The sequence below is a fragment of the Archocentrus centrarchus genome, chromosome 3 (genome assembly GCF_007364275.1).
Source record: "Archocentrus centrarchus isolate MPI-CPG fArcCen1 chromosome 3, fArcCen1, whole genome shotgun sequence".
NCBI lineage: Eukaryota > Metazoa > Chordata > Actinopteri > Cichliformes > Cichlidae > Archocentrus > Archocentrus centrarchus.
The window spans coordinates 12,354,090-12,373,021 of record NC_044348.1 but is presented as its reverse complement, the minus strand read 5'-3'; positions in this window follow the sequence as shown (position 1 = coordinate 12,373,021).

Sequence of the window (18,932 nt, the reverse complement as noted above, 5' to 3'; positions counted from 1 at the left end):
AAGTAAATCCATGCAGCTCGCTAAGCCGAAGGAGTTGTACAGTGGAACTGGAATATTGACTGTGTATTTAAAAGAAAAAAAAATGTGCATCAATGACTTGCCAATTCCATTACGCACGGAGCCTGCTGCTTCACCAGCAATGCACCCCTGCGAGTTAGGGATGGCTTGCTCTTTTTTTTTTTTTTTAATGTGTCTGTTATTATGATGTGCATACAGTTTGCACTGTGAGGAAATGGAGCCTGCATTCATACCAAAGTGAAGTAAAACAGAAGTGTATCTACTCTGACTGAACATTTAGAAGAGTAAAATTGAGGTATTTTAAATGGGAGCTCATGATTTGACTTAATTACAGTCACAAAGCAAAGTTGAAACGAAAGAAGAATGGTGGATATTGTTGTGGTTTTGCGGTTTTATACCTCTTTTTGTCCAGGAGTTTTGATCTTGTATTAATTTTTGTAGTTTTCTTCCGTGTCTTTAGCACCTACCCTTTCCTAGTACTACTGTGTTAGCTTTCCCTGGATTCTACAGTCAACCTGTGTTTTCCTGCCATCACTTACAACCATTATTTGTAACTTTCTTTTAAGATTATGTTTTGGTTTGCCATTTTTATCTACCTTTTATCAATATTTGAAGATTTCTTCTTTCTAATTTATTCCAGTTGAGACTCTAGAGAACAGTGCCGGGTCACAGTATATGCAGAACTGAAACCTTTGACGACTACAGTGTTGTTTTATTGGGAGATGTTCAGTTTGTCTTATAATGTATAACATGCATACTGCTTCTTTACTGGTTCATGAATCAGAAACATTATTGACAGCAGTAACAGCACATAAAAAAGTGTATATGAAGTAAATATGATGAAGTGAATATGACCTTGAGCACTTTTTTTTCTTTAAGTGAACTGTAGCTGTCCTAGACTGATGCCATGATGTTGAGATCAGGGGTCTGTGGAGGTCATAACACTGGTTGTAGGAGTCCTTGCTGTTTTTTATGATGCCGTCTGTGTTTGGGGTCATTGTCATTCTGCAGAGTGAGTGTGGGACTCATCAGATGCCTCCCTGATGGTTTGTGCGATAGATTATAATCAACCCACCTAAAGGGCCTTGCTCAATACTGTACATTGTGCAACAGTCTAGACTCATCCCTCATTTTTATATTTTGTTAGGAAAATGGAAATAGATGCAACAATTTATTGAAACTTATGCAAAAATAATTGGAAATACAGTATATATGGCAAAAACAGAGTTTGTACAATTCTAATGAGGTTGAAAGTCAATATTTGGTTTAACCACCTTTATTCTTCAATGTAGGACTCACTTAGTCAAACGTTCTTGTAATTTCTTTAAGTACTCTTCAGGAACAGTTCGTGAAGGACATTCAAAGATGTTCTTTGGATGTTGGCTGCCTTTTTGTTCCATTCCCTGTCGAGATGATCCCACACTGCTTCAATAATCTTGATGTCCAGGCTCTGGAGAGGCCAATCCGCGACTGATAGTGCTCTATTGTGCATTTTTCTATCCAGGTATGCTTTTACTGCATTTGCAGTGTGTTTGGGATCATTGTCATGCTAAAAAATGAAGGTGTTGCAAATTAAATGTTCCACATGGTATCGCATGGTGGATAAAAATCTGATGTGTTTATAATTCCATTTGTTTTGTCAAGATCCTCAACACCCGAAATGAAACCCCAAACCAAGACAGAGCTCCACTGTGTTTTACAGCTGGCTGTAGACACTCACTGTTATGCCTCTCTCCTGAACTCCTCCATTGAACCATAATTTCAAATTCAAAATTTGGTTTCATCACTCCATAAGACCTGTTACCACTGATTTTCAGTGCAGTTCTAGTGTCATTTAGCATACCTCAGGCTTTTCTCCCTGTTTCCCTTCCTTAAGAATGGCTTCCTGACAGCCACCCTTCCACCGAGACCATTTCTGACGAGGCATCAGTAAACCTTAGATCGATCAACTGAAGTTCCCATTGCATCTCTGAAGTCTCGTGTTAGGTTGTTGGTGAATTATTATTTTTTATTTCGGAAGAATATGACTTTCAGATACTCTTCATCTGCTGTACATAGTGTTTTAGGCCTGCTTCTTCTTCTTTTGCTCTCCACTTGCCCAGTTCCCTCAAATCTTTTAGTGACACACTGCACATCATAACAAGATATGCCTTTGATATGTCTGGCTAATAACACTATAGGAATCACCTTAACAGACTGTTAGTAACAAAGAGCCTAAAAGATACGATTTAAAATTGGTTCTTTGCTGAGTTTTCTGTTATGTGTAGATACAACACTGATTCAACCCTGCTTGAATAAGTTGTAGGTCAGTGTTAAGTGGCTTAATAAACAAAACCAAAAAAACTCATCTGAAAATGGTCAGGTACATGAATTGGACTGAAAATGGGTGAAAAAGTAACTAATGTCCAAAGAAAACCTTTTTTCAAAGGTTTCTGGTGTTTTGAATATTTCACAAAACATTTTTTGAGAGTATATTATAATCTGCTCTATTAGTGACTCGCTTAGGCATTAATAAATATAATATTTTGTATTACCAGTTTTTTCCTTTCTCATTAAAATAGGGAATTATTCCAGGGAAATAACGGACCACTTTCCAGATAAAAGAGGATGGAAATTGTATACATATAGCCCACAGTTAATAACTAATAAGAGCAAAATATTGCATGTATTCAGTCAGGAACACAGGAACTAAAAGTAGTAATTCATAGGACTAAAAAAAGTTTTGTGCCATCTTTTAAAATTTTCATGAATAAATGCAGTACTTTAACTGTTGAATTGACATTTTGACATGTAAAAAGCATCAGCAACCCAGTTTTGAGCAAACATAAAGTGCAAGTCAGCGTGAGATAACATTAAGCGCTATACAGTAACCTCTGAATGATAACAAGCCAATCAGGAATTCAGTGTGCAGCTCCATCCCATTGCTGACTTCAAAGTCTTTAAAACTTTAAAAACCGCTTACTGTGGTTTGGAAGTTTGAAGCTCTTCCTGGTACTAGATTTATATTCATGAGGAACACTATAACGGTATGTGGTCGTGGGGGCCATGGGTGGGCCACTGAGCAGTATCTGGAAAGATGATTGACAAGTGCTCTCCTCTTGCAGAATCCTATGACCTGGCTCCACCTGAACGGATGAACAATTCTTGTAGTCTGATACTCGACCAATATGGCAGCTCATTTCCTATATTACAAAAATAATTCACTGAAGTATATTTCAAAAAAAAAAAAAAAGTCTTTCAGCTGCTGAACCTCTCTACAGTTTTGGGAATTTCCAAAGGAAAGAAGTTACAGCTGATGCTGGTGATTTGCATAAAAACAGACATGGGTTGCAAAGAATGAATGGGGAAGCATAGATGAACACCATTCATATGAGGGTTTTAAATGATTACACCTTGGACAAATCAAAGTGCTTCACACAATTTGTTAGAAACGTCTGTGCAGGAGTACAACTGAATTACTGTAAAAGAAAATGCCAGTGACTTCCAGGAAGCTTTTTCTTGTCTTCTCTTTCTTCCTGTGATTGCCTCTCGTGCAGTCCTGCAGTGTATAAAGAGATGAGAGATGCTCCACAACACACAAAATGATTCAAACGGACAAATAACTGGCTCATACGACCAAATAAATATTACAAAAATATTTTCAATCCTAGTTGGTGGGAACATTCACATCTTCACTTATGTTATGACCTTTTATCATCATAGAGCAGCATGCCTGCTCAGACCCAGAAACACTGAATTGCCTGTTTATTTTCTGTGAGCATTTCACCTGGTCAGGATCCATCATTTTGACCTCTTCATGAACATAGTGTATCATATATTTCTCATGCAACATGCATGAAAAGCTTTGCAAATAGTTGGCAATAACCACCTGACTGAGTATGAATACATCACACAAGGTGATCCAGAGGTCACTGGCTGTGTGGGTGGATTGTGGTAGATGGTGGTAGAGTGATGCTGCTGTAGTCATAGTGCGCATGTGAGTAACGTGAAGTATGGTAAAATGATCATTATCAATACTGAGTTGTTAAATCTAGCAAGCTCGCTCTTGTTTTGGTTGCTTTGGGAAATTAAAATTGACTCCTTACTGACTTCAGATTCTGTTAAAAAAAAAAAGCAACAAATGAATGTGGAATATTCAGGTTGCTCTGGACAGTCTCACCCAGCACAACAGGGGTTTTTCATAGGGTTCCACAGGCAGAAAATTTGAGGTAAAGATAAAAGGTTGAGGCATATTAGTAGACTAATAACAGTTTCAAGTCACACTTTTCTTTGCACGATGAAGCATCAGAATTCAGAGAAATGGGCAGGGAGATCACAGTGGAAGCAAAGAGCCATTATAAAGCCATTTACCAGACCACTCTCTGCACAGTAGCAAGGTAATGAACAGGCCTCAGCTGAAGTTGTCCTTCCCTGAGGAGTGCAACAGTTACTACTTCCACTGAGACAGAGGGAAAAACAAAGCATTATCGAAGATTCAGCAGGGACAGGCTTTATTTTTATTATTTTAGCGCAATACGTGGAAGAGATCTATATGAATTTCTACAACAATATGTTGTCCCACCTGGAAGTGGGAGGTATAGACTCAAAATTATATCACGATTTCTGGACTTCTGGAGATTTCTGGCGATAATGAAACATATGACGATATAGAAAAAAATACTCAACGTTTTATTGGTGATTGTGGCTCACAGGCAGCAGCATTTCTATCTTTCTTTTCCAATGAGCTGCTGTCACTGATGAGACACTACCTAATTCAAAGTGTGAATCTATTGCCACAGGATGCCAGCAGCAGGATTATAATGCAATAGTAGTGACACAGGAGAAATATCCAGTGAGATAGCATCAGTCAAATGTAAGCACAAAAGCAGCCCAGGTAGTGTTTTCCTTGGAAATCTTAAATAAAATTATAACATAACTTCATTTACAACACTTTCATTTAACAATAACTAAATTAATTTACTGTAACCTTGTAACTCTTACACAATAGTAAAGCTACTTTTGGCTGTTCCCTTGTCACGAAGGGGTTGCCATGGCGGGTAGCGCCTCATGTTTGATTTGGCAGTTTATTTGGTTTTTTTTTATGCCGGATGCCCTTCCTGATGCACTCCCAAGGGGGATTTGTGTCTCTGGCTGGAATTGAATCAGTCACCTAAACAAATATGTAAACTACCACACAATGGGGCCACTTCTTTCAGTTACACAATATTGTCATATAATAAATTTTAAATTAAAAAATATTTTCTACCCGGGACGTTCATCACAGGCTGGCATGCAGCTCTCGCTCTCAGACATGTCTGTGCCTGTGCCATTGTGCCATTGAGCTAGGGAACAGAAATGCATGGCGGTATCGATGATGATACGACACTTTTATTTCACATAAATTTTTTTTTTCACCAGTATTATTGTGGACAATATGATTAATATGAGCCCGAGTCACACTGAAGCACACAACAGACCAACAAGACATAGCAGGCAACTGAAAATTCTTGATCAAGATCTAGAAAAATAAACCAATGTTAGTCACTGGTGCAAGATGGCATATTTTAGTATTTTGTGTTACATTTCAATTAATTGTTCAGTCACCCATCCCTGTTTTTCTCCTTTATCTAGTGCTCCTTCATGCTTCAGTTAGTTTGCTCTGTTTCTTGTTCTTAGTATTTTAGCTGTTGCAAATAGATGTTTTCTGTGAGGGAGCAGTCCATGCGGTACAGATTATTGCTCCAACGCTAAAATCAGTCAGTACTTTAAATGAGATAAATCAGTCATACCATAAAAATACCAGTTCTGGACAAAAACAAACAAACAAACAAACAAACAAAAACAGATTAGAGAATGATTCATTTGCCTAAAATTTAGGCAAATGAATAATAAAATTTAGGCCTTAAATACTTGTGCTTATGTAAAATAGTCATACACTGGACCTCAGTACTGCCATAAATCAAATTTTAATTAATATCATCATTTAATTGCTATAATATTATTATGGCAAATGTTTTCCTGTCTAAAATGCTGGAATGGTTTTATCCTCATAACTATTTCTTTTGTCTTGAAAATGTGAATGTTTTTCATCTCTTTTAGGGTGGACATTAGTGTGATCTTTCGAGGAGTCCTGACCCCCCCCCCCCCCCCCCCCCCCCCCCTTGTCTTATGGTGGATTTAAGCTCCCCCAACAAATCTGAAGCTTTCCCAAGCTTCATGCATCTCTATAAATATTCCTTTAAGGTTCTGTGGAAGTTGTCCTGATTGAGGTGTGATTTTTACAGACCGGTCTTACTTAGAAAGAGCCGACTCTATTCTAAATGTGTTTGAAACAGCAGACAGCACCCAAACACTATTTAATGGGACACATAATTTTACTAAATTTTCTATCTTTTGTTGTCTCAGTTTTATTTTCTCTAAAACTCCTGGTGGGGATTACATCTGCCCCTTATTCTGCACTTAGCTTTTAGCCAGCGACAGCAACCATAAAACTTAATTTTCTTTATTTCCATCAGGATTTGTTTTTATTCTATGTGATGTAGCAAGACAATTAAGGAAACGGGAAACAGTGTAGGGTACAACAACTGAGCTCTGTATAAAAGTTAAGCATCTATTAGTTCCTAAGCTGATACATGAAACCTCAGCTGCATACTAAGCTCTGACAACAGGGTCATCTAATGAATCTACACTTGGAAGGATTTTAGAAACAGTTATTTACTTAAAACTGACTCCAAAAACCAAGATAGCTCCTTTTGGTAGTACAAATATATTCAAAGATCTTCTTCAGCCTTTCAGCAAAAATCTTTTTGTTTTGTGGCATATCTAGACTGTGCCAAGAATGGCTACTGGCACAGACTAAAGTAGGGTGGAATGATCAGGAGGGCTTCTGGCACCTATAATTAATGAGTTGCTAAACCTGAGAGGCAGCGTAATATGTAATAATATGAAGACAGATAGTTTTTTATGTGCTGAAGCTTGGCATTACTTCCAGCTGATGCCATGGAGACACTCACTCAACAAATCAGTTGAAGTATTGTCAATCAAAGCGGTGCGCTTACACTCTCAACACTTTCCTTTTTCCTTCTCATCCCTGTGATGTTAATGCTGTAAGTTTCAATAAAGTTGCAGACACAGTACTTCAGCATCTAATTAGCTGTGCAGAACATGAGCGAGCATAAATAACTTTTTTTTTTTGTTTTTGGAAACAGCAAGTAATGTCAGATGCAACTTTCTAAACAGCTCCACAAAAGCAAAGAAACACATTGTTTCTGTGCAGTTTGGTGTGTCTGCTAGCTAAAGGAACAGAGGTAGAGGCTTTATTTCCCAGGGAAAAAAGTAATGTGTGATAAATTCACTCTGAGATGTAAAAAAAACAAAACAAAACAAAACAAATAAAATAAAATAAGACAGTGGAACAGTAGATCTCTACATGACGTGTTGCTGAAGTATTCTGGTTATTTCACATTGTAAAGGCTTTGAAAACAAATTTTGAATAACAATGTGTATTGTATCACAGTACTAGGCAGTGCAGTACATGCCAAAACTGGTTTTGGCTTGTGTTAGTGTGGTAAAGTTTACAGTAATGGAATACATTGGGCTGGTGCATATGTGGTGTCCACGGTCAGTCTTAGGTTATGTGAGTCATCAATTTAAATTTAAGCTGATGATGCTCTTTAGTTTGACTTGCCAAATTCCACCTTTAACAGCCATAACAGCTCATGTAACATCTGCTTATGTTGTGCTGATTTCAGCAGGCTAAATCCACAAAGAGCAGTGAATCTCATTGCAGCAGCAGCAGCATGTCGGCTGACCACAGCCTGTCCACAAAGAAAAATTTACTGGCACTAACAATACAAATTATACCTAAGTGATTGTTTTCGCCAAGCTGTACCACAATGCTGGTTCTTAGCATCCCTCCACCTGCCAAATCCCACTTTAACCCCTGGATACTGGACAGTAAAAAACATGTGACACATGAGTTTTACAACTTCAATCCAAGCTATATTTGGAGGTGGTTTGAAATATGATTACAATCAGATTTCTACAGATTTGTCTCAGTGGCTGCCTTGGCTGTCAAAATAGGATTTCACTGTTTATTTTGTGTCATTTGCAACACGTCGCACAACACTGCCAAATCTAGAATGATGGAAGTGTTGAGTAGAACAATATCCATAAATGTCAGATGCAGTAGCCACACATTCGCCTTTACTTTTGTCTGTATTCTTCAATAATTTTTTGCTTATGAATTAGTATAGTCTATTAAGGTTTGCACATTCATTCTCTAATTTAGATGAGAATACATTCACTGGCATTGATTGCAGGCTGGCTGCAAGTGTACAGTAGGTGCTGGGCATGCATTGGCTGCATTGTATTTGTGCATGTGTGTGTGTAGTTTTATCCATGTACTTCAAGAAAAAAACAAAAATAAAAACCAAGTAAACAGATAAAAAAAAAAGTATAAAGGTGCTGTTTGATGTTTTAAACATTTCATTCTGTGTAGAAAAATCCTAGTAATCCCACGAACCTGACTATGGTGGGATTAAATTACACTGGGATACAATCCATGCAATTAAAAAGAAATGAGAAAATAAAATCAATGAATATCACTTACACTGTGGTGACAAAAGACTCAACAGGGGACAACACTGACCTAAATCTTAATTAGCAAGAATATTGATGCTCCGGCACAAAGGACAAACCAATGTAACAGTGCAAATCAGTGCGCTTAAACCTGAATTACAGGTTTTGAATCTGAAGTAAACAAGAAAAAAAACAAAACAACAGGGCACAGTGTTTGCAGCTGTCAAAATCTGCCCTGTTCAGGCTGCTTTAAGTTATAATTCTGCAAGTTTTAATGGTTTGATTGTCTGTCAGCAAACTCACACTGAACTAACAAGCTGAATTTAGTGAAACTTGATGGAGAGGGCAAAGGAAGAACTTGTTACATTTTGGTGTGAATACAACTCAGGGTCTTTAAAACTGCAAAATACGGCACTGACTTTGGAGGAGGATGGCACAATGTTGAAAATAATACTGTGACTAAAACTATTCAAAACTGTTTTTTTTTTTTGCATGCTCCCTAGTGCTTGACTTGTAATGCATAGATCCAGAGTCTGAATCTGCCTGAGCAATCCGAACGTGATCCATTACAGCATGTATGAATTTGGTGGTTGAGACATTAATCCTTCCTCCTCTCAGTATAATCTTATGTCTTGTCAGCAGGGCAGTTACCAAGAGAGTAGTGTCTGATGGTGGAGAATCTAATAAAGCTTTTTAAGTAGTGGGCTGAATTAGTCAATTGTTTTAAATGTTGACAGTAGTGTAATTAGTTTAATTCTGCTTGTGCTAAACAGGCTGTTTCAGTAGTTGGAGTAGTTTACCTGTGCACATGCTGGGATCAAAGAATGCATTTGCAGATACTTTCTATGTGCTGCAAGAAATCTTAATAGTGACTTTCTAACAACAAGTGGACTGCCTTGTTTTTGTTGTTGTTTTTTTTGTGTGTGTGTGTGTATGGGGGGGTGTATGTGGGTGAAGAACATAAAAAAGAGAAAACACTCTTGCACACCCTTAACAACAAGTGTGCTATTGCTTATGAATCCTAATTTCTTGAGTCCAACCAAATGTCTCACATACTGTACAGAGGCACAAATGAGCCAAAGTTGGAACATCTGTCTAGCTTTATTTATTATTTTCCATTCTTGATGCAGCTGTTTTTATCACTAGCCACTGCGAAAGGCCGAGTGCAACACTATGAATGCCTTCCCTCGGAGACCGAGAATAAAATTTTGTTATTATCCTCATATTTAAACAATATTATGTTTTTTTTTCCCCTCTCGCTATGATGTGTCACTTTTCATTCCTCTCGCCTTTGAGTGTAGCCGACATTTTTATTTGATTTCCAAAATGGTTGAAAACACATTGTAAAAACAAGATTTAATCGATCATTACCCAGCCCTGAAGCACACGAAGCCTGATGCTTCCTCAGATACACACACAAGAGATGAAGGTACTCAATAAGTCCTGGCTTCAATGGCACCCTTGAGAAACCTTTAAACCCCTGCCATTTCAAGCTATATTTTCCAAAGTGACCAGCTTCTATTCCCAAGCTATGAAGCAGGAGATTGTATCTGAGTTTTGATGATAATATTGTGATACTGTGCTGATATCTGTAACATTAAGCCCCTTCTCGAGCAAAATGAGTGTTTCTCAAGATTATTGATCTCATAGGCATAAATGATAAATTTTGGTTCTTTAGTATGTTAGATATTTACAATTCAGTGGGTTTTTATTTACACTGTAAGGTTTGTTGATATTGCTGCTGCCGGTGAAAAAATTGATGAAAGGTTATTTTTAGTGTGTACAGTATATTGGCTGAAACCTGCTTTGTGCTTCACAAGAAACCGAGGCACCCAGTCTAATGGCATGCAGGTCACATAAAGAATCAGAGCCTCTGAAATGCTTGGGAGCTGAATGTGTTCAACTGTCTATCCCTGCAGGGGGACTGGAACACCAGGGCCCCTCAGAGTTACACGCCCAATTATAATCAAAAATCCTGGGGAGAATCCTACTTTCTATAGACTTATTGTATGGCTTAGGAGCCAGAAAGTGATGCTATAACTGACCTTTATGAAAAGTGAAATTCTAGAGAGAAGTTTAAATTTGTGCTTAAAAAGGACAAAATCTGTATATTGTTGTCTAGTTGGTTATATTAATGTATTGAAATCAATATGGACCTTTTTACTGTATAGCTAAAGAATTACATAATTTACTGATACTCATTCATCCACATGTAAAAAGTTACTATCAGGTCCAATCAGTATTCTGGGTGGGTAATATTAATGGAATATTCCACCAGGAGACATAAATTTATATTTTGATGATAATGTATATTGTAGTGCATCTATGTTATACATCAAAATAACTGTACTGGTTAACAATGATACATTTATTCTGTAAATTTAGTATGGTCATAAAGCAGACACTCTCTGTTGGTTTACCATCATAGTAACCTACCTTCTTAGACTGAAGGCAAATGTGGTTCATCAAACTGACCACAACAAAGCTTCAGTGTACAAATTCTGCATCAGGCTACCACTGTCAAATAATGTTTCATAATCTGGGGTTGCCTTTTCTTAGTGTTCAATCTGAAATGTACCCAGACAGGTTTGTAACCATGGAAATATTGCATACAGTGATATAGAAGGAAAACCATTACAGTGAGACACATGACTGGTGTAGGTATTTTCATATGTCCAGGATAGAGGAACCAAATGTAGAGTCTAAAAAAGGGCTTACAAAAGGTAACACCTTTTTTTAGCTGTTAGAAAAACTGAGAATACAAAGAGAGTGAAACAAAAGACTAATTGATAAAGGAAATGGTTAAAGACCAGATAGTATACTGCACTGTGCAAAAGTCTTGAGCCACCTATAATTTTCTTTGCATTTTACTTCGGCGTTTTCTGAAGGTTTTTCAGGTTTTTCTTTGGATGCTGACTGTTTTTTTTTTTTTACTCATTTTTAATCCAGTCCTTGTATGCTTTTTTCTTCATTTTTTTTGTTAGCTGCTTAACACTAACATTCATTCACTGAATCAGTCAAGAATAAAAAAGGCACCTACATAACTCAACTGATGAACCAGTGCTGTGCCTACGCATAAAAGACAACAAATCTGTTGCAAAAACATATCATTTGTTCCAATTTCTTCAGTTGAATGTATGAAAAATGCCAAATATAGCACAGTTTGACAGGCAGAAAATAGTATTTTTGCACCAACAGGGTGATTTACAAACAGCTATTAGCCAAAACCTTGGCATATCTGATGTGCAATGTGTCCTCAAAAATTTGAGTAGAGGACAAAATTAGAAATGGCAGAACTAAAAATAGGAAAAAGTACAGAGAAGACCTGACACAGGGCTGGAGAGATGCAGCTGACCCTTCATTTGATCCATCTACTGTTCACTGAAGCCTCATCAGAAATGGTCTCGGTGGAAGGTTGGCTGTCAAGAAGCCATTCTTAAGGAAGGAAAACAGGGAGTAAAGGCTGAGCTGTGCCAAATTACACAAGAACTGGACTGAAAATCAGTGGCAACAAGTCTTATGGAGTAATATGAAATTTTTGGCTCAAATCATTCTCAGTATATACAGAGCAGGTCAGGAGAGGGGTACAACAGTTAGTGTCTGAGAAATGAGGGCTGGCTCAAGACTTTTGCATTGTACAGTATGCACAAAGAGCAGGTTTCAGAATGGGACACAGGTGAAGGAAATACAGAAAATCACAAAGGAAAAAATTCAGACAGATTAAGTAAAGTGTGTAAAAAAAAATGTGGTGGTGGGGGGGGTTAAAGTAAAACAACAAGAAAAACAACAAAATACAAAAAAGTGGAGATAAGGGCAACAAAGGTACTAACAGAGATGCAAAGACAGGAAAACACCGCTGATCCTAGGAAAATATGAATATAACGGGTCACTCTATCACTGCCGTGTGTGTGTGTGTGTGTGTGTGTGTGTGTGTGTGTGTGTGTGTGTGTGTGTGTGTGTGTGTGTGTGTGTGTGTGTGTGTGTGTGATCTCTGCCTTTACATTGTAGCTGTCCTCCCTTGATGTCAGACTCTGGATGAGCTCTGCTGTGAAAAACACGGAACAAAAATGTTTCTTCCTCAGCACGAAATGGAAATAATGCATGAAACGTTTGCAGCTAACTTATTTATTTTTCAGTCAGCATAGTTAAGGTTCCACAAGTTCTGCTGGCTACTAAACAAACTCCAAACTGAACTCCTCGTCATTATCACAGTTGTTTGTTTTTTTTTAATGATTCTGCATGTAAATTGATGCCCCAGCAAGCATTAAAATCAGTGGTTTTCTTTTAGAAATTTTTAGACATATTAGCCTGCTGTTACCAACTTATATTACCACTACAATTTATACACACATATATATATATATATATATATATATATATATATATATATATATATATATATATATATATATATATATATATAGTACCAGTGAAAGAGTTAAAAAGCAAATCAGGGACATTTTATGACACCATTTACCTCCAGTTCTTCAGCTGATATCTATCCTTTTATATTTTCTAATTTGGGTAGAGTGAATCACTTACTGCTCTTTCTCCTCAAACCAGCAGGAGAATACCTGAAGTCTGTAATAGCGAGAGCTTCACCTACGCCACACAGCTGGTCCTACTTTGCCACACAGTATGCAGTATAGTGGGTGGATAGTGCTCCATTAACCGCCTAGCACCGCTGGGTCTAACAGTTTTTATAGTGGAAATCCAGCTTTGCATTCTGTGCTAGTGTTGCTGCTTTTGGTTTTTTTTTGTACAATTGAAGATTAATTTTCAAAAAAGATTTTCTTTTTCTTGTTAATTCAATTTTATCATCAAATTTTACAACAGTCAGAGAGAACCTTGTTACAAAATATCTAAAATGAATGGAGATTCAGACAGTAATGTAATTTATTTCTGTGCAAAACATGCACATAACAGTGCTGGGATGATTCTAACAGGAACACTGCAACAAGCAAGCAAACCATGTAAACCAGCCAGACATTTACGTCTGTATGCACACAAACCTCAGCCTTAAAAAGCACAATTATCAACAAACTCCTACAACGTGTGCCTAAAAGCCTAGAGGTTGAATCCTCACACACTGTCACTTCAAGGTGGTTCACCAAAATCATTTTCACCTGAAAACACAGGTGAATTTTATATTAACTTTAAAATTGAACCAAAATAATTCCTGAACAACTCAGCTGCTTTATCTATAGCTATGTGCTGCACACTCATTTAACAAATGTGACACACATTTAACACTCTTAACAGGGCGCATACCTGACTGTAGTATACGTTTGGACAACTCGCTTGCTGGTATTACTGCTCGTCCTCAGGCAAATACATGTTATCAGCCTGAATGCCAGCTTTTACTAATGGCTCTTTACCGAACATGGCAGTTGGCCTCATCTTATCCAGACCACTCTGGCTGAACCTCTTCCAGCCAACCTGGTCCATACAGTGTTGTACTGGCCAGGATAATCAAATCCGTTTGGGGCAACTGAGAGTTATGCAACACTCTATCGAAATCAGTAGCCCACATTTTATCTTTTAACAACTCTCCTCTTGTAATAACTCTTGTTCCAGTCTCTTCCAGAGCAGATAAAAAAGTCACTTTAAACCATTGATCCTGCCCCCCCCCCAATAAAACAAATAATTAAACAAATAAATAAAACTACCTGTGAGGATATTCCCTCTTTGCTTCATCTCTCAGTAGTACTAATTGCAAGCATCTCATCTTGTCCCCCCTCTTCATGTGAAATGATGTTGGCTGAAAAACTGCATGTCATCCCCTCCTACATCGGAAGGGAAAGAAGTGCTCCAAATAACTATAGACCAATTTCCAAATTGTCACTTACACATTATCCACTTAAGAAATACCTGAACACAAATTTGAGTCTGATTCCATACTAAACTGGATTCAGGCATGGGCATTTATTTCTGCCACCACTTTAGTTCTGAACAGTAGTGGCAGTGTAGCAGATAAGTTAAAACATTGTGCTGCCGTTTTTGTGGACCGCTCCAGGAGTCTGTGAGGACTAACGATTAGCTAGGCACTCCATAGGTAGGATTAATGCTGTTGGCAAACTGCTGTCAAGCTGTGCGACACAACACGGGTATTCAAATGGTCGGTGCTTCCCACTGGCTGGAGAGGGCTGGGGTACAGGGCAGAAGTCTTTTGCTAAATGGATGTGTGAGGACAGTGTGAATAGAAAAAAGGAGAAGGCAGATAAGGTTAAAATAAAGAGGGTTTAAGGGCGTTCTTTTTTTGTGTTTAAAGGTGCACTCTGTGATGCAGATAACCCTCAGAATAAATGTAGCTGCAACCAGAACACAAACAACAGTTTTGCCTATGAGCACAGCATGCCTTCAGCAAATGGTTTTAGTATGTATAACTGGACCACCCAGACTTTCTCTGGTGTGTCTCTCATTTCCTTAAGGGTCTAAAAAACAAGACAAAACAAAGAAGAGCAGGTCTAGATTCTCAATAAACTGCTTGTTTGTTAATGGAAACTATTAAATTTAAAACATAGGGAATCAGTTTAAATAACAATGTTGCAATAAGCATTTTGCAGGTCATTCACAAAAAAAATAAAGGTGAAAGTAGCTAAAATAAATGTTAGGCTTAAGAATTCAAAAACATTTACACACATGATACAGCTTTGTTCTCTAAACCCAGTAACATATTAAATATGTATTGGGAAAGATCCCATTGTGCCTGTGTAACATGTAATCAGAACTTTTACTTAACAGAAGATTTGTGGCCTGAAACCACGCAGACTTGATTACAGAGTTCTTTTGAAGCTCTGACATCCTATAGGGAATAATTGCACATAGTGTAGCATTTGCAATCCATTATTTTGAATCTTTCATGCAATGAAGGACGACGTTTTGATCTAGCATAACGTGAGAACTAACATTAAGCCCATTTTGAGAAAATGTACAGCAACCTAGTTTTACTGCTGCTATCCAAATAATATAATATATGATATGATATGACAGTGACTCTTTTAAGATTTAAGTTGACTGAGGCAACATTTTCCTGTGTATCCCTGGGTGAATATACAATATTTAGGATAATATATAGGATTCACTTCATTTCATAATTGCTGAACAAAATCTTGGATTTTACTTTCACTGTTATTTCACTGATGCATCTGAAGTTTTCACCTTTGTTCTGACTTTTGAGTACCTTGTTGCTTCACCTCTATTTTCTTAAAAATAGAGAGGGTGTCTCCCAAATCCAAACTGGGAATGGGTTCCACAGAAGAGGGTCCTGAAAGCTGAAGGCTCTACCTCCCATATTACACTGCTCAAAAAAATAAAGGGAACACTTAAACAACACAGTATAACTCCAAGTAAATCAAACTTCTGTGAAATCAAACTGTCCACTTAGGAAGCAACACTGATTGACAATCAATTTCACATGCTGTTGTGCAAATGGAATAGACAACAGGTGGAAATTATTGGTAATTAGCAAGACACACTCAATAAAGGAGTGGTTCTGCAGGTGGGGACCACAGACCACTTCTCAGTACCTATGCTTTCTGGCTGATGTTTTGGTCACTTTTGAATGTTGGTGGTGCGTTCACACTCGTGGTAGCATGAGACGGACTCTACAACCCACACAAGTGGCTCAGGTAGTGCAGCTCATCCAGGATGGCACATCAATGCGAGCTGTGGCAAGAAGGTTTACTGTGTCTGTCAGCGTAGTGTCCAGAGGCTGGAGGCGCTACCAGGAGACAGGCCAGTACACCAGGAGACGTGGAGGAGGCCGTAGGAGGGCAACAACCCAGCAGCAGGACCGCTACCTCCGCCTTTGTGCAAGGAGGAACAGAAGGAGCACTGCCAGAGCCCTGCAAAATGACCTTCAGCAGGCCACAAATGTGCATGTGTCTGCACAAACGGTTAGAAACCAACTCCATGAGGATGGTATGAGGGCCCGACGTCCACAGATAGGGGTTGTGCTCACAGCCTAACACCGTGCAGGACGCTTGGCATTTGCCAGAGAACACCAGGATTGGCAAATTCACCACTGGCGCCCTGTGCTCTTCACAGATGAAAGCAGGTTCACACTGAGCACATGTAACAGACGTGACAGAGTCTGGAGACGCCGTGGAGAGCAATCTGCTGCCTGCAACATCCTTCAGCATGACCGGTTTGGCAGTGGGTCAGTAATGGTGTGGGGTGGTATTTCTTTGGAGGGCCGCACAGCCCTCTACAGTATGTGCTCGCCAGAGGTAGCATGAGATCCTCAGACCCCTTGTGAGACCATATCCTGGTGTGGTTGGCCCTGGGTTCCTCGTAATACAGGACAATGCTAGACCTCATGTGGCTGGAGTGTGTCAGCAGTTACGGCAAGATGAAGGCATTGAAGCTATGGACTGGCCCGCCCCTTCCCCAGACCTGAATCTGATTGAGCACATCTGGGACATCATGTTTCGCTCCATCCACCAACGTCACGTTGCACCACAGACTGTCCAGGAGTTGGCGGATGCTTTAGTCCAGGTCTGGGAGGAGATCCCTCAGGAGATCATCCGCCACCTCATCAGGAGCATGCCCAGGCATTGTAGGGAGGTCATACAGGCACGTGGAGGCCACACACAATACTGAGCCTCATTTTGACTTGTTTTAAGGACATTACATCAAAGTTGGATCAGCCTGTAGTGTGTTTTTCCACTTTAATTTTGTGTGTGACTCCAAATCCAGGCCTCCATTGGTTAATAAATTTGATGTTCATTGATGATTTTTGTGTGATTTTGTTGTCAGCACATTCAACTTTGTACAGAAGTATACAATGAGAATATTTCATTAATTCAGATCTAGGATGTGGTATTTGAGTGTTCCCTTTATTTTTTTTGAGCAGTGTATTTTTAAATATCTTAGGAACCCCAAGTAAGGCTACAGTCTGAGAGCGAAGTGCTCTATTGTAGTCATATGGCGCTATGAGATCTTTAAGATAAGGTGGGGGCTTATTATTTAAGGCCTTGCATGTCAGATTTTAAATTCAATTCTGGATTTAACAGGAAGCCAATGAAGAGAAGCCAATATGGGAGAAATATGCTCTCTCTTTCTAGTCTCTGTCAGTACTGCATACGCCAGGCGGAAAGCTTAACTTAAATTAAAGCTTTATTTTCTCAGGTGCAGAACAGAAGGCAAAAATATAAATCCAGAGTAGGTAGCACACAGCGGAACGGAAGACAGCATAGGCCAAAACAAAGAGAACAATGACGAGAGTACTGGCACGAACAATGAGGAAACGATGACGAGAACACGGCAACAGGCAGAGAAAACACAGGACTTACATACACAAGCGGGCTGATGAGGGGAGTGGAAGCAGCTGGGAACACTAATGACAAGGGGAATGCAAAACAGAACACAACACACAGGGACTAGAAGACTATCAAAATAGAACAGGAAGTCAGACAAGGGAACAAAGACACAGACTAGACACCAAACACTGGGGAACACAAGGAACTAGAAATCAAAACATAACCAAATCACATAACAAAAGAAACTCAGAAAAGATAAATGCAATACCAAAACAAAGCATGAACAAAACACACTGGGTCAAAAGGACCCAGGACCATGACAGTTAGTGTATTTACAACAGTATTATTAATAATTTTTATGTCCAATCCATTCAATGTATTTTAATTTAAAATACTATTTAACACACACACACACACACACAAGTGTGTTTTGCTATCTTTGTGGGGAATTTCCATTGACTTCCATTCATTTCTACAGCCTAAACCTTACCTTTACCCTTTTCCTAACCCTAACCATCACATACCTAACCCTAACCCTAACCTAAACTCAATTCATACCTTAGCCCTAACTCTGACCCCTGACCCAAAAACAGGGTTTCCCCTTGTGGGGACAAGGTTCCAGTCCCCACAAGGAGCAATTGGTCCCCACAACGTAGTATATGTCAGGAAAATTGTCCCCACAAGGTATTATAAACATACGCACACACACACACACACACACACATACACACACACACACACACACACACACACACACACACACACACACACACACACACACACACACACTGTGAAACATAGAACACAGGATAAAGACAACAAAACATAGTAGATGAGAAGTAGTAGGAGATTCTGTATTTGCAGTGCATTTGCACCTGCAATTGTGTCTTCATTCATTTACTTAGTTTTTTCATATAATTTGTCACCCATTTGTACTGAATGTTAATTCTCATGTTTAACATATAAGATAAGAGTAAACTATAATTATTCTATAAAAAAATAATGTACCTTTATATACTAATTTTGGTTTGTTAATCACTTGTCTTATTTTCTGTAAAGCACAGTGTTATGCCAGGGTGAGAAAGCAAGGTA